General features: G+C 28.5%; 1 non-coding gene across 1 annotated transcript; it reads left to right on the forward strand.

Annotated features, from left to right (window-relative positions):
* The first annotated feature begins 16,424 nt into the window (after nt 1-16,424).
* On the forward strand, nt 16,425-16,496 carry Trnae-cuc. Its single transcript has one exon. It is a non-coding gene; the product is annotated as a tRNA-Glu (tRNA).
* The last annotated feature ends 363 nt before the right edge of the window (nt 16,497-16,859 follow it).

The following is a 16,859-nucleotide window of genomic DNA, read 5'->3' on the forward strand; positions in this document are numbered from 1 at the left end:
CACAGCGGCCCTCGTCTCGAGTTTTGGCAACCGAAAAACCGAATTATATTGTAGTTGAATATAAATTACGACTCCGCTACCGGATTTGTTGGCCAATTATTTTCTCTGGGCACGTACGCCGAATTTATAACCACCAGAGTAGGTTTATACGTATAATATAAATACAAGCTCGCGATCAGTGCACTCGTTGCACTACTTGCGGCGGTGGAGGTGACGGCAACGAAAGCCGGGCGGCGAGTCGGTGAGATTCGCAAAAGGTACATGCTAGTAAAGTAGGTATTAAATGTAACTATTTAAATACTTTTTCGTGCTTCAGAATGCATTTGACACACATTTGGCGAAAAAAGCGTTTAAAATATAATCACATTATAATCATTTAATTATATGATACTTTAAAATACAAAACAAAGTAAATGAAACAAAAACAGATTAGAACTTAACAAACGTAATTTTGAAACACACGTATACAACAAGCTTCATACATTTGAAACCAAAAATAGAGTGTACAAGCTAGGTTTCAAATTTAAATATGAAAATGTTTACACTAGAATATAATATTATGACCAATTTACAGTAAAACTATGAAATTATATTAACGATTTAGTGATCTGATTTCGTTAAAATGGACCTACTTCTTTTAATAAATGCTCGACCTAAGTACAAGTATACAATTATGCTAAATCCTTTGGGGATTCACCTGTAAACTTTGTTTCCACTCAGTTTAAAAAGTAGGTCACCGGTTAGCATATTTTAGCATAAAGCACCATGTGCTAGCAAAAAATATAGGTACCTAAAGTTTCATAAAAAAAATTATTTATTTATCACATCATCGTATTCAAAATGTATATACATGAAAATTGAAAGAGACTGACATTGGTGATATTGGTACAAAACGGGGTAGCCAATTCAGCCTCTTAATACATTAATAATTATCATGAATTCAAATAAAGCATAAGGATAATAGATACATTATCTTGAATACGAACGCATGATCAATCCTGGGCAAAACGAATAGAATGACGTAGTTGGCAATGATGTTTTTATTTTTAAATTGCCTCCTTTTCCGTGAAGGTGAACGAGAGCTTAAAAAGTTTCAAGTTTTTAGCTAATTTTTATAGTTTACTTTTTTTCAATATTATTTCATAAATAAACTATAAAGGTATACGACTATAACAATATGATTACCTATATGACGTATTGACGTTATTAATTTTAGTTATTACTTAATTTTTACATTTAAACTTATACTTCAAAATTTAACTAACTGTATTCACTTGTAAACAACGAAAGATATTTACATTTTTGTTTCAAATCATTAACGACAAAAGGTTTTTTAAAATTATTTTTTGGCAAATGATACAATATTTTCAAGCTCCTGATAATATATTATCATTCGATCCTAAAAAAATAAAGCAACTCTCTACCACGATATATTTAAAACAAAAAAATTTTAACACAGTGTAATCATAGTACAGTGTATTATTTTTCGAGGACCAATTTAAAAATTATAGAATCTTTTTGGTATAAACTACTATTATAATGTGCATACTTTTTAAGTATACATTTTTAATAGTGGCGTATTTCGGTAAATAACAATATTATGCGGGATGAAAAATTTAAATTGAAAAAGTTGAGGGATGATATCGCACTGTATCCCTCCCTTACTTTGACCATTACGTATTATGTATTATATTGTGCCGAGGTTAAAATTGTTTTAATCCAATCACTTATCAGTATACCACGTCCACACCCACAGATAGATTACTATTCACACACTGAATTATAAACAATAATATAAGTTATTGATATTACCTATTAACTATTATCAATAACTAACGGTTGGTAGGTTACCAACCCTCAAACTAAAATATATTTTTCCCCTTCAAATTTGTTGGCCAGTCATCTTTACGTTTTAAAACCAAAATATGTATTTGGCACACACCTGTTATATGGCAAATCCAGGTAAATATTCTAGCATAATAGTATAATATTGTAATATAATCTCACACGCGCGTGGGCACTCACATAAATACATGCCTAATAATATACACTCATCGGGTTGAGTGCACTTTTTTTTTATCTGCGGTACGCACGCATCTTCCATCACAGGTTATTGCGCGATAGAGCAGTACACTAATGAGTAATGATAAAAGTAAAAATAATAATAATAATGGGTAATGGTGAACAACACATGGTACACATAAACTCCGGCGGTGTGATCAGTTGACAAGATTATACGTACTTAATTATATTTATTGATAGTGGTTACTTTTTTTCGTTCGTCGTCGTCTACATATAACAGAAAACGGTTTTATTTTTTCACGGCGATAATACTCACTGTACTCACACACATACACACACACACAATTATGTTTATTTTATGCTTTTACAATGTACATTATTTAGGTACATTATACATAAATGTTATAGAATCGTAACTGCTCGCCACGCCGCCGCCGCAAAACGGATGTACCCATTGTGCGGTAGTGTTTATAATATGTGTATGAGCCGCAGCCGCAGCCGTTTTGATCACTCGGCCGAGTCCTAATTATCCGGTTGTAATTTAATATTGTTTTATGTAAATAATATTATAATTTGCATTCGGCGGAATCGATGTCGTCCTATGTGGCTAAATATATACGCCAACGTTTAATGCCGCGGCCACTATATTATTTTAATACTGCAGGTCGTCGAACTCACGTCGAACCTGAACTGGCTGTTTGTCGTTGTACCTATCTATATTTTGTAAACATGTACCAAGAGATTTGACGTTTTAGAAGATGAACGGACTTCTCCAAACGTAACCCTATCACTCAGAAAGTCAGAAAACATGGGATTATAATTAAAATTATTATTATTATTGTTAACAATATTAGTGTTTTTTTTCTACAATATTCAAGTCGATCTCGTTACCGGTGTCGCAATCTAACGGCTCGTTTACACATTAGCGAACAAATTTTCGATTGTAAGTGTTATGTGGTCACAGCTCATAATAATACATAATATACAAATAATCGTTATAAATAACCATTAGGAAATAAATGATAGTCTATCAAATTGATTTATTAAGATAATTAAGTCGAAATGTACAATTTATGTAACATGCGCATTGAACATACTTTGTTAGCACATTTTATTTTTTAAATAATAGTAAACAATATTATATCACACACAAGCACATAATAATACACATATACATGTATTTAATATTTTGGACATCGAGTTTTTTTAGTAAAATAACAATACCGTTTTCAGTGTACACTTTTGAAATGATCATCTGGTGTATTTAGAGAGGAAGTACGAATTATTGCAAGGGCCAAAAGCGTTTGGAATTTCTGTGGGGATTATATTATTGGTAATTAGCAGATATAATCATTAATGTAGAACATTCGTAGTACATTAATTTTACTTTCTTCTTATACAATTTCCATGACTAAATATTATATTATGTTTTGGTTGTGACGATTAATAAAACGACGCCAATTTTATTTGACGTTTTCATTTAATATTAATACCAACTTGTTTGTGGAGTATCCGGAATAAAAAACAATCATACAAAATTCATTTGATTAAGATATTCAGCTTATTTTAATTCATACGTGTGTCGTGAGTGTAATAATTTGAACATAAAATATATTATGGAATGAAAATAATAACGAAAAAGATCAAACTTTTCAAATGAACTTACTCATAAATAATAATATTCAAGCTTACCAAAATCAGCTATGGTAGTTTTATTTTCAATTTGGCTGGCATTTGCAATATTTTACTTGTCTTATGAGAGATCATTGAAAAAAAAAAAAAAAAATACAAGGTGATGATTGCTTAGTCGCGGGCTGAGATTGAAAAGGTTCTATGTCCGCCTTTTTCAAATATTGTTTTTTTGCATAAATTTGTTTAATTTCAATTGTGTATTTTTTGATTCAAAAACAGTGTTTCTACATACAATATTGAGTGAGATACAAAAAATGAAAAGCTTCTATATCACGAAAAATGACTGAATCGTGATTATAGTTTGTAGTTCGATAGAACTTTTTTATTCTGATAAGTTGTAAGTATGAAAAGGTTCTATCTTCATGCTATTTAAAGTATCGAAAAGTTACGATAGTCTTTTTGATTATAATATGTTTCCCATTATATATTTTATTTACTATTATTTACCTTCTTTTAAAAATTAGATAAAAATGATATATTATTAAGAGTTCTGTTTCAAATATTTATTTACAATTTTAAAATAAAAATAAAATACTAATATACTATAGTTCAGGAATATAAGATTTGTTTAGTCATCTTAATTTTTGTGCATGGTGTGTCTTAAAGTATTAAACATTTTAACGGTGTATCGTCGTAGTACAAAAGTTGAGAAACACTCACCTAAAAGATGTACTGTATATAAATTGAATACTTATATTATTAAGAATTGATTGATTTACTTTGACCGTCCATCTTCATCAATCATCTGTTGTGAGTTAAAAAATGACAAATGATTTAATTTATTACAAGGTTATGTATCCAAACAAAATATAAAAAAAATTCAAATTTTATACCCGCATGTTTACCAGAGGTCAAATATCCATAGAAAGTATAATGATTAATATCTTATACGAATAATAAAACTCTTTTCCACCTCTAATTTATTTGTGAAAATGTATTTAAATGTAAATTTGTATCTAACAAATTGAGTGATTATTTATTATTTTTACCCATTTTTTTTTCACTGTAAAACTTTTATATAAATAATATGTTATAGGAATTTTATCTCTCGTATATGATTTACCTATAATTAAATTTATAAACAAACAATTTAAATAATATTACAAGCTTATTAAATATTTATTTATTCAATTATTATGATAAATACAAATGAGAATAATTATTATAAATCCAACCTAACATCTATTGAACACAATAATATGTGTACCAATTAATTAAAATTATATTTTATGTTACACTGCGTTTATATAAAAAGGATATGGAATGATATTGCATTACAGTTACAAATGGCGATGTTAGTTTTGAGCTGTCTTCTCTGTAGAGAACATTTCATATAAAATGATCGAAGCACGACGTTTGAGAAAAGAAAAACTAAGCCAATTGCGATTGGGTAGGTACTGAATTTGTCGGACTTTCTGAGAGATTACCAAGTAGACAGGGTGAAAATGGATAGACCCTTGAAATGACAAACAATCGACTTGTAATAAAAATAACATGTTATTCGTTTTGTGACAAATCACGTTACTCGCCACAAGTCAATATTTATCTCCAAACCTGACAAGACAACCGTAAAATGTAAATTGCATCATCGTACCATGTATGATATTATGTATACTTAATAAAAAGTTTTTTAGAAATAAATATAGATGTCTCATTCCACTGCGAGTTTACGCATTTATTGCTCAATATTACTAATCTAATATTTATAAACAATAATTAAGTTATGACACAATCGCAAATATTTTAATAGTGTGCTTAAATTATAATATACACGTGCATAAGATAAATAATTTTCTTGGTTTTTCTTTATTATTATTTGAGCATATAATATGAGAGTGACGCGGTCCTCCGGCACTACGTCTGTACGTTAGTCGTATCTGTACGTAGTAAACACTATAACTAAACAGTTTCTTTCTATAAACAGAAAATCATGAGTAAAATGATCTTGAACATGATACGAGCATACGGCACGATGATACCTATTATACCTATTATACCTATTCGGTACCTATTATATGTATGTTGTACAGCTGATATGAACCCTCATTAAACCTAGGTACGTAGTAACTTCTGTATAAAAAAAAATGTATACATGTACGGTGTGACCACGATTTATGACAGCACTAAATACTTCGAGCTGATGACCTTGTATTGAATAAGAGTTTTGGGGGGGAACCTAAGAGGTACTAAAATACACATGTTTTGACGTTTTGAAATTTTGAATACTTACGGTGAGCGCATGAGTGCAATACAACATGTATTTTTTAAAATGGTAACAGCTATTTTTAGCACACGATTTAGATACAGATTCTTGAAGTTGATTTGACCTATAACACTTGGTCTTAAATTCAAAATTGACTAAAGTCATTGGTCATAACTCAAATTTAAAAAAATGTATATTTATTTTTTCGTTTTGTTAAGTAATTTCATTTCCTCATTACATTTCATAACATTTTAATGACAAACCTTCATTACCTTAAATTAGGAAAACTATGTTTTTAATTTCCGGTCATCCAATTACGAGTAAATATTCTGAACGTTTAACCTAACCTACATTTTTTGTATGTGATAATTTTTGTGTTTATGTAACAATATTATTATTGTTATTATTATTATTATTATTATTATTATTATTATTATTATTACAATATTCAGTACTATACAACTACTACTACCACTACTACTACTTCTTTTTATTCAGAATTGGCAGCTCGGAGGTGGACTGTCAATGCTTTACTTATCTGTCGGTCCACCATCACTTATGTACATAACGTTTTTACATTATTTTTTATAACAATAAGTTAACAATTACAGTTTACAATATTACAGATATTATTATTATTACAACAATTTAAAAATAACGGTTGTGTTTAGCACCTTGGCGTCACGATTTTATCATTGATTCGCGGACTAAGGCTGTCCGTGGAGATTTCTTTTCTCTGCTGTTCCTCACCTTTTCCTTGGTGCCCATTATTAGCGTAATGTACTGCTCTACAGCATACCAATTCTCCCGGCTATTCAGCATAACAGATACAATTGACGTCCTTGCCCATCACTATGATTTCAGTTATTTAAGTCTTCTAACCAATCGACAGAATAACACATTATGTTTTGCATCGTCCAACAGGTCCAACATGTCACACATCATAGTATTGCCACTAGCGACTACTACTACTACTACTGTTCTTATGAGAGTTGAATTATTAAAGCTTATAAAAGTCATTGACAAAATAAAATTATTATGAGATGGAATTTTTTGTAAAAATTTCACGGTAGGCGAGTATTTCGGTGGCATTCAGCAGCAAAAAAATTAGCTCAACTTTTTCTGCGTTACGCACAAACTGATGGGCGGAACACGGATCTAAAATTTAAAATCAATTTTGTTTTACCATAAAATTAACATTGTTAAATACGTTACCTGACTGTCTTTATATTTTCACTTAATGATATTATATAATATATTTTTAAAAGAACTTTGCAAATAAATTGTTCTTCCAATGCAAATAAATGAATAAAATATTTCTGTAATATCTTTTATACCATTAATTTTAACTACTAATTTATATCGTTTCTATTCAATTACATTTAATATTCCATCGGCTGTTAATGGAAAGATTATGATATTGATTCACGGGATTCTGTTTATTTGATACAACATTGTTTTAATTGAATAAAAAGGTACGGTTAAATAATGTATACAAAAATATCCATAAATTATTTTAGTTTAGACTCTTTCAAAGGTATATAATACATTATATTAATTTCTCAAAATGGCCATTGCTTCTGAGGTTATTAAAAAAAATTATTTTATATTTAATCAATAATGGTTTTGGATAATTAGTTATTTATTATATTGTTTACCGTTTTTCACTAGTATTTTCGATTTAATAATTGAGATTGTCTTAAAGCTAATATATAGTACCTATAGGTGTACATTTCAAAATATTAAATACGTATACTTCATACTATTTATTCTTTGAACTAAAATTAAACGTAATTAAGGTTCATACAAGTATCCCTATTTTGTACTTAAGATAAAACCTTCAGTTTAAAAATATACTTTTTAAATTCATCATACACAATCAAATAAATCGTATCAAACTTAAATGTTTTTTAAACCTTAAAAGCAGCTAAATACTATAAAACAATAATAACTTTTTTAAAGCTGTGGTAAATAACTTGTGATTTTAATAACGTATTAAGCATTAAAATCAGTTCTTGTATTATTGATTTAGTTTTGCATTAAGGCAATATAATTTTAATTCTGTTCCAGAACTTAGAAGTATTTTTTTCAAAACGCACATGATTTGTGCTTACTGTTAGGTGCATTAATGTCGTATGTTTGAAATTTTTTATAGGATCAGAGACTTGAGTTTCGTAAGAAGTTACAATACTGTAATTTAATCATGCAATTCTTAGTAAACGATGTTGTAGCTGCAATTTTACTGGTGCTCGTTGATTATGGATAAACCCTCATCTGTGGTAATGTAAATAGTCAAATGTATAATTTTTATATTTTACACTTCCACTCTCAGCAATGGCGCGGCCCTAAGTTATACGAAACTATTAGTCAAACTGTTTTAAATGTCATACGATCGAAATCAAACTCCAATTTAAAATTGTAAAATTAATTACTTAATTAATCAAAACACCAAGTTAACCGTTTCAAAAAATTCAAAATAATAATGTGTTTATTCTAAGAAAAAATAACAATGTGACAAGGACAATCACATACAAGCGTAGTGCGGAGCATGCTTCAAATTTAAATTTTATCAAAACTTACAAACAAATCAAACAAATAATCATCCCATAGTTTTTAGAAATCGATGGCTGTGTGTCTGTGTTTAACACTGGATGACTATTGAAAAGTACATGGTTTTATCGTAACATGATTTATTTGTTACACTCCAATGAGGAAAACTCTTTTTTAAACGTATATTTATGCTATTCCGCAACTAACTTTCAGATAAAATAATCAAAATATAGCCTTGAAGGAGAGCGCCTCTTAGTCGAATATGTCTATTTTAATTATTTTAAAGGATATCGTAAATGAATATCGTAAATCTAATCACCAACCTTATTAGTATAGTAGACTAACTAAAATTTGTGATTTTATACAAACGTGATTTTCATTATAAATTAAATTAATTTACCTGGTAATAAATACATTTAAAGAGGAGAAAAATATTTGTTTTTTTCTTGACATTCCTTATTATAATTCTATTATTGTAGTTATAAATAAACCAAATAACTCAATCTGCTATTTAGTAGCTTTCGATACTTCAAGTGCACCTCGTCATTGACTAGGTTACTATAATGGATGTGTTAAATTGGAGTTCAATGTTCAGTCTTTGTATAGGAAAATCAATTCTTAGTGGAAACGGTGTATTAGCCTTCATTTCTAAGAATATTTTTTAATTTATTTATATTATGTACTGTATATTATACTATATAAGTTATTCGATTTGCTTTTCGTAATATAATTTGTGAACTAATTTATGCTAACACCGATTAGTATACTAGTATATAGCAATATAATAATAATTGTTCATGTTATCATATTCGTTGTACCTATAATTGTTTTTAACTTATAACTCCATTATAGGTACGGTAGAAAATTGTAAAGCTTGTAATGCTGTGAACTTTAAACTTAATACTTTAACCCCCTAAGAAACAAACTAATTGATCCAATTAGACAAATATGTGATGACGGACTCAAAAGCAAATTAAAAAAAAACATTTCATTGTAAAACCATTACATTAATCGCTCTACTCAGAATCTAAAATATACTTATATGCCCGCTGCCTTTTCATTGACATACATTTTTCATTCATTTTTGATTAACTAAGTAAATATAGGAAAAGTCTTTTTTCGAACTTCGTTATTATGAAATATCATGATATGTCCTCCAAAACAAAAAAAAAAACCTTAAGCAGATCAACAAATTATTATCACTTCATCGATAACAATCATATCGAATGATTCGCGAGAGTATCCCTTCTCAAGAAATAAAGATTACTAGCAGAATCAGTTTTCCATGGCTTAGTCTGATATGAAATTAATGCAAAGGAAATAATTGTAAGCTAGTGAACATATCGACTCATTTGAAGTCCGTGTTTTAGTGTCTAGCAAATGAGTCATCGCCGATGTAAGTTGATACTGGAAAATCTTACTACGGAAACCCGTGTTTGAGTGAAAATAGATTTACGTGTGACTTTGTCACTTAGGTAGGATCTCGGACAATATTTAAGCAGTATATCAGGCGGGTAATCCACCAGCGATGGATTGCGAACACGACGATGATGAGCTACAGTAAGTACAATTTAGCCACCTAAGAAGGCAATCTGTGCCATGTGTTCCTTAAATACTCGTAACCACTACTACTTGAATGGTTAATCAATAATCACCGAGTTAACTACTATTCGAATATCTCGACGATTTGCTTGAATGCCAATAAAGTCAACATTATTATAATATAATATAGGCTTATCATGTCGTATCAACAGAAATATTATGACATTGCGATGTTGATCCACCCAATCCACCAAATCCAAATTTGGGGTAAGTGTCCTTTAAAACGGTAACTGATAACCAGCCGGCAGCCACCTATAAAGATCCTATATTATGTACCTACCCTACCTATATAATATTTTACTGAAGGCTGCACTCTAAACTAAATCAAAACTTGGATGTCGTTGTCAGAGCGGACGTTTGAATCAAAATCGGTTTGGGACTTCGCAAGAGTGTCAGAAATCAATATAAGCAGTCTAACCCATCCCTTCATCGAGCTCCTCCGTAAAGTGTCCCTTTCTCGAATCATCGTCCTGTTGAGTTTGTATATATACAGTATTATACACATACCAAAGTGAAGCATTAATATTATGTTGCTTTCATTTGCAATGTACCTACCTGCAGCAGCTATGGAACGAGCCCAGCAAAATCGATACACAAACGTCGTGTTTTTACTCACACGACACTCGAATATATATTAACTTTGTTATATTGTAACTCTACTCATATAATATATTATCGTGATTATATAATATCATGCTATTATTATGCGATCGTTATTAAATTCTAGCGGGCTTTGACGTCTCAGATAGTACCTATAATATACATTATTACAGTACGCTGCTGCGTCTTACAACCATTCACCACATTGTGTCCATGTCTGAAAACCATTTGTTCGTAAATAAATGAAATAATTAATCACAATATTATAATAGATTGTAGTCTTTAATTACTATGCTACTTTATAAAGTCGAAATAGAAAAAAAAATATAGCAAATATTTATATTCTTATCATAGCATAATATTATCTAAGCATTTAAGCAATGTAGCTGGTTTTATATGCAACTACTTATTGTCTTTATGTCTTTATACCTACTTAAGTTATTACTTTTTTGTAGGTAACTTAGGTAAATTATTCAAACAACAAAATTAAACAGTGCAATTTATATATTTCAAACAACAATTTAATCCACCACATATCATCATATGGCTTATATATTATATTATATATCATTGGAATTGCTTAAAGTCATGTGTTCACGACTCGAGTCTATTTTTAGTGAATATTAAACTTAATTCGTTGAACACTGAACAAAATACAAGATTGATGAACTTTAACAACACATTTGACTCTATAAATTGTTTTAATGGCATCAATGTATTCACGTCATTATTTATAAACTCAAAATGTCTTTTGTTGGTTTTTAAATTGTATGACATTTACGTGGCGTTATTTAAACCTATTCAAGTGGTAAAGATGATGAAAAATTCGTAACTTCAACATCAGAAAAAAAGTTCAATGGCCTTCAAACAGTGCAAACACATATGACATGTAACATACAAGTTGTATACTTGTAAGTTGTAAGTGTGCTGTAAACAATTTGCATTTAACGTTTCCTATTTTATCGTATATTAGTATATTGCTCTCAGTTCAAGCCACTTTTAATGTTTATGGATTGTCCTAGGCAGAGCAAAATCAATATTGGCATTATTCCGTTAAACTTATCAGAAATAAGCAAAATGTATAGAAGTATAAATTATAAACAATTCATAATCATTAAAATGTATATTATATATTACTAAAAACCAATAGGTCAATTAGCTATTAAGTACAATTTTCTAATTACCAATTAAAAACCAGTTTTTAACTATACATACTAATGCGATGTATAATGCGTTGTTAACGTATCAACTTAGCTTGTGTGTACGTTAGTTTGTTAATTTTTTTTAATAACTTGCAGTTGAAAATTCAACCAACATGCTAATTGAAATCAAACCCTTATAATTATAATCAATTTTGGCAAGCTAATAATGTAATATCATGATTCACGAACCCATTATAGTCAAATAAATAGGAACCTATATCTCAGGTACTACAAGGATCATTATGCTATTCTAACTCAAAATTCAATATCAATAAGCAATAGAAAATTATGGTGTATACCGTAAATGTTACAATGTTTCATCTTATGTATTGTTATACTATACATTAAACCTAACTGAATGCGAATTATTATTCCTTGTTTCACTTTCAGGAACCTTTGGACAAAAGTTTATCCTTAAGAGTGATTACTGATTATTTAGGTTAATTAAACTAAAACACAACTAATTCAATAAGTTTAAATATTTTTGTACTTCAAATATTATTACTGTGATTGAAAACAAAGCTTTAATATTAAATATTATTTATTATTATGAAACTGATTCAAATGCCAACAATTATTAACTCAAAAAGTGCCACACCATTATGAAAATGAAATCATGCCTGTTCGTCTTAAAATATAGAAAATTATAGAAAATACTAATAAGTACGAAAAAGGTAAAAACGTGATATATTAGTTAATATTTGGTGAAAACAACGGTTAGGTATTTTTTTTTTTAATAACAAATTAAAAATAACACAATTTATTGTTACTGTCGATAACTGGTATTACATAAACATTCGGATTTCCGATATTTTTTTAGTTTCTCCTGATTATTTTGAATGCTATACTATATCATTCTCAAAATTGAAGATCAAAGTATTTTACAAACGCAAAAAACACTTCATTGTAAAAAAAATACTTTAATTGCTTGTTTACGTGGCTCAGAACCTAATAACTAATATAGTAATATTATTTGTAAATTTGTAAGCCCCACTATTTATTTTACACGTCAATTTAAATATGTATGAAATATTGCACAATATTAATATTAGAAATAATAAAAGCAATATACGTATAGCATAACATTTCAAAATATTGTATTGTGGGTTTATTGAAATATCTTTTTTTCCAGTTTATAATGAACACATATAAATGGCATGCTTGAAAACAACTTAGGTACATATATTGTGATGTAGGTATATACACAATACACATTGTATGGTAACTGAATTTGCATAACATTAAATTGAATTAATTTTTGCCAAGTTTATACTGTTATTTTAACTACGTACATTATTGTAACATATAAAATGTTGAACATATAAATTAATAGCTATATTAGAGTTAATAACTCTAAGTTAAAATAAACTGCATTTTTTATTAAACGTATAATAATAATAGCTTGGAAAAATAAATATCCGTAATTTAGGCTATTAAAAATACAACAAACATAATATTACAGTATTATATGTATATATATATATATATTATTCATATTTGTTCTTATGCTATAACACAATATTAAATTACCATAATATTAATAGATTTTACTATTATTAAGCAAGCAAGTTTGTTGGTATTAATTTTATTTAAATTAATAATTGTTTTTATACTGTCACTTTGCTTATTCGATCGCATTTTATGTATTTTTGTAGTAATTAAGAATTTTAGTTTCTAACTGATTTCAATCTTGGAATAGTGGTTCGTGTAAAAATTTTTGTAAGAGAAAATAATCGTTCAATTTTCATTTATTTTTCAGTGTAAGTACTTAATGGCACGCAGTTAATTTATTCGAGTATACTTTACTCGTAATATTATTGAAACGAGTAAATCGATTTTACTGATCTTCTGGCATCAGTTTTTTCTTAAACAAATTTAATTTAAAAGTTATTTCACAAGATCAATGATTAATTAGTATAGTGTAGTTTACGGGGAAATTGTCTTGTATGACCGTCACGGATAATTCGTCATCATTTTTACGACAGGTTAGTTCCTTCCTGCTATTTCACGAACAACGGCCTAATTCCACTAAAAGCTCCTTTTAAGTACGCTAACATCATCTTGACATTCCACAGATATTGCAGAGTTTTTGGCATTATCACCTGCACTATAACAACAACATTGTCGTTATAAGTGCGCCCTGGAGGGGTGGTCGGGATAATATTATGGATGGCCCAGCGCAGCACCGTGGAGTTGATCTCAATAACATAAAGGTTTCAAAAATGTAAGCGCATTAAAAATAAAAAGGTAGTGTTTCGTGTTCATCCTGGTGACTAACATATAATATATACCAACCGTTCCGAATATAAATCATCGAAGAAGAGTTAATTCTCGCTTTTAATTTATGAGTGTATATATTGTACACGATGTTTGTTTTCACTTCCTCTCAGCCCACTATCGTTCATACTAAAATGCAAATTTCAGAATTGTAAGGGATTAACGTTGGACAATATGCGTAATAATTTATGAGAGTTTTTTATCATTTGAAAATTATGAACAAATAACTTTAAACTAAGTACAGTTAATGGAAACAAACGTACCAAAAATAAGCAATAATAAAATATTAAACAAACACTAGAACAAAACAATTGTCGAATAACTTTAATCAAACTATTATTAGTTCTAAGCAAATAAGTAAACACTTTATTACTATCACAATTGACTCAAATACACATTCTTAAAACGATATATTTTAATGAATGAGTGTTCTCGATGGTTTAGATAATATTTTGTTTGGATATTTTATTACATCTAAACCTAGAAAAATAGTGCAATAAGAGTGGGTGTTTGTTATACTCTTTTATAATAGAAACACAATTTTAATGAATAAGAGGCCGGACGCAGCCAAGTACCAACTGATACACATTAATTGATACATTACTTGGTCGGCAAAATAAAAAAGCCCCTTCATTTAGGTAAAGAAGTGGTTAGGTAAGATAAAAATTAAACCTACTTATAAGTTCATACATAATTTTTGCGAAGTTGATTTATCTATTACAATATTGTAATTATTTATATAAGTATTATTTTATTTTATAAGACGTATGAATGACAAATTTATATGGCTGTATTACACATTATTTATAAAATAACCCTTTTTCATGACTAAAAAGCATTTCAGACATTATAAAGGAGCTCCTCTTCATTATAATTTGTTAAGAGTATTATAACTTTGACGGCAGCATACTGTTTATTAATTTATTATTCACTAATATATATTTTAATTGGTCTTATTTTTAAACGTTGGTGGATTTGTAGAATTTATTTTTCAACACTTCGCCAAACGTGTGAGCGTATTTGATTAAATGTCCCTTACCTTAGATGAACACTGGTATTTTTTAGGTCAAAACGATTGTAAAGACAAAAAAAATGTATCAATAAGAAATTAAAAATAAGTAAGTACTTAGAAGATCAACAAATACTGAATTGAGCCAACTCTGTGCAAAAAACAAGATCTTAGATGAGGTCATGTGGTATAATAATTATGTTACAAATGTAACTAAACGTAACAGTTGTAGTATGACACCGGCCTAAGGGTAGATGAATATTGCCTACAGCTAGGTTTCCGCCTATTATAATTTATAATAATAATATTATATTATGTAGATTTCGGATTAAATGTCATAACGCTAATAATAATATAATAATATGATAAAATAGGTAGGTTACCAACAAGGATGATTATTTTATTAGGGACTGAAAATCGATGGTAACATCATAATTTATCATAATGGATGCAATAATAATATATATTATTTTGTTTTTGATGTTGATATTGAAAACGCTCTTAATTAAAATTAATATTTAAAATAATTAACAAACATCAAAGAAAAACATAATGAAACACATAAAATATAAACAGTTATAAAAATGTTTGATATTACAATAAGAAACAGTTGGTACCTGCGTATCGTTAAATCGTACCTATCGTACCAATAGTCTATACCTATTTAAATAAACTATATTCTTATCAAAAACTTGACTACCTACCTACATATTTAGACACGTAGCATATTATGTATTTCCTAAATATCTATATGTATTGTAGTCCTAACTCTTAGTATAAAATAAATGGATAACATGTGCAATAAGCCCATAATTCATACAATTTGGTTCAGGGTATTATTATTTTTAATTGTATGTAGGTATATAATTATCAATAATTGAAGGATTACGAACAATACTAAAATAGAACGGACCAAAGCAATAGAGTGTGCAGGAGTGGGAGAATGAACAACCCCCCTCCCCCCACAAGGACACTTGACAAAATATATATATATATACTTACTACTTACATAATATAATCTAAATTTTAATTCAGTCATTGTACATCGATAATATTACATTAAACAGTTGCTCCCTCCCTCCCATCAATTCAAAATGATTTTCATGTTTTTAGCAAAAATGTAAATTTAAGACAAAAATTAAATGCACATTAATTTTATCATAGATATTTTAATAAATAGATTTGATTATTTGCACTTTAAATTATTATTACATTGTTCTTGGACGATGAATTGAAATAATAAAAATTCTACACGTCTCTATACCAATCCGGTATGGTCTAGTGGCTAGGATACCTGGCTCTCACCCAGGAGGCTCGGGTTCGATTCCCGGTACCGGAATAAATTTTTGCATTTGTAACATTTATATTTTATTGCATCAAACATAGTTAACAAAATAGTATATATTATAAATATAAATGATGAGGTTAAGTGTTAAAGATCAACTATAATATTGTATGACGCACAATATTATATTTAAATTTAAAATGTAAGCCAATTTTGAAGAAATATATTTTGAAGTATCTGTATTTAAATGTAATAAAACTGAAATTTGATATACATTTCATCTCATTATTACTTAAGCACAATATTAATTTATCCATACAATTTATTACTTTTAACAAAACATAATTTTGTTATGTAATTATAACAAATTAGTGATCTATACGTATTTAAAAGCTTATATTTTTTATAAAAAAAATA

Source organism: Myzus persicae, unplaced genomic scaffold, assembly GCF_001856785.1.
Source record: "Myzus persicae strain clone G006 unplaced genomic scaffold, MPER_G0061.0, whole genome shotgun sequence".
In the NCBI taxonomy this organism is placed as follows: Eukaryota; Metazoa; Arthropoda; class Insecta; order Hemiptera; family Aphididae; genus Myzus; species Myzus persicae.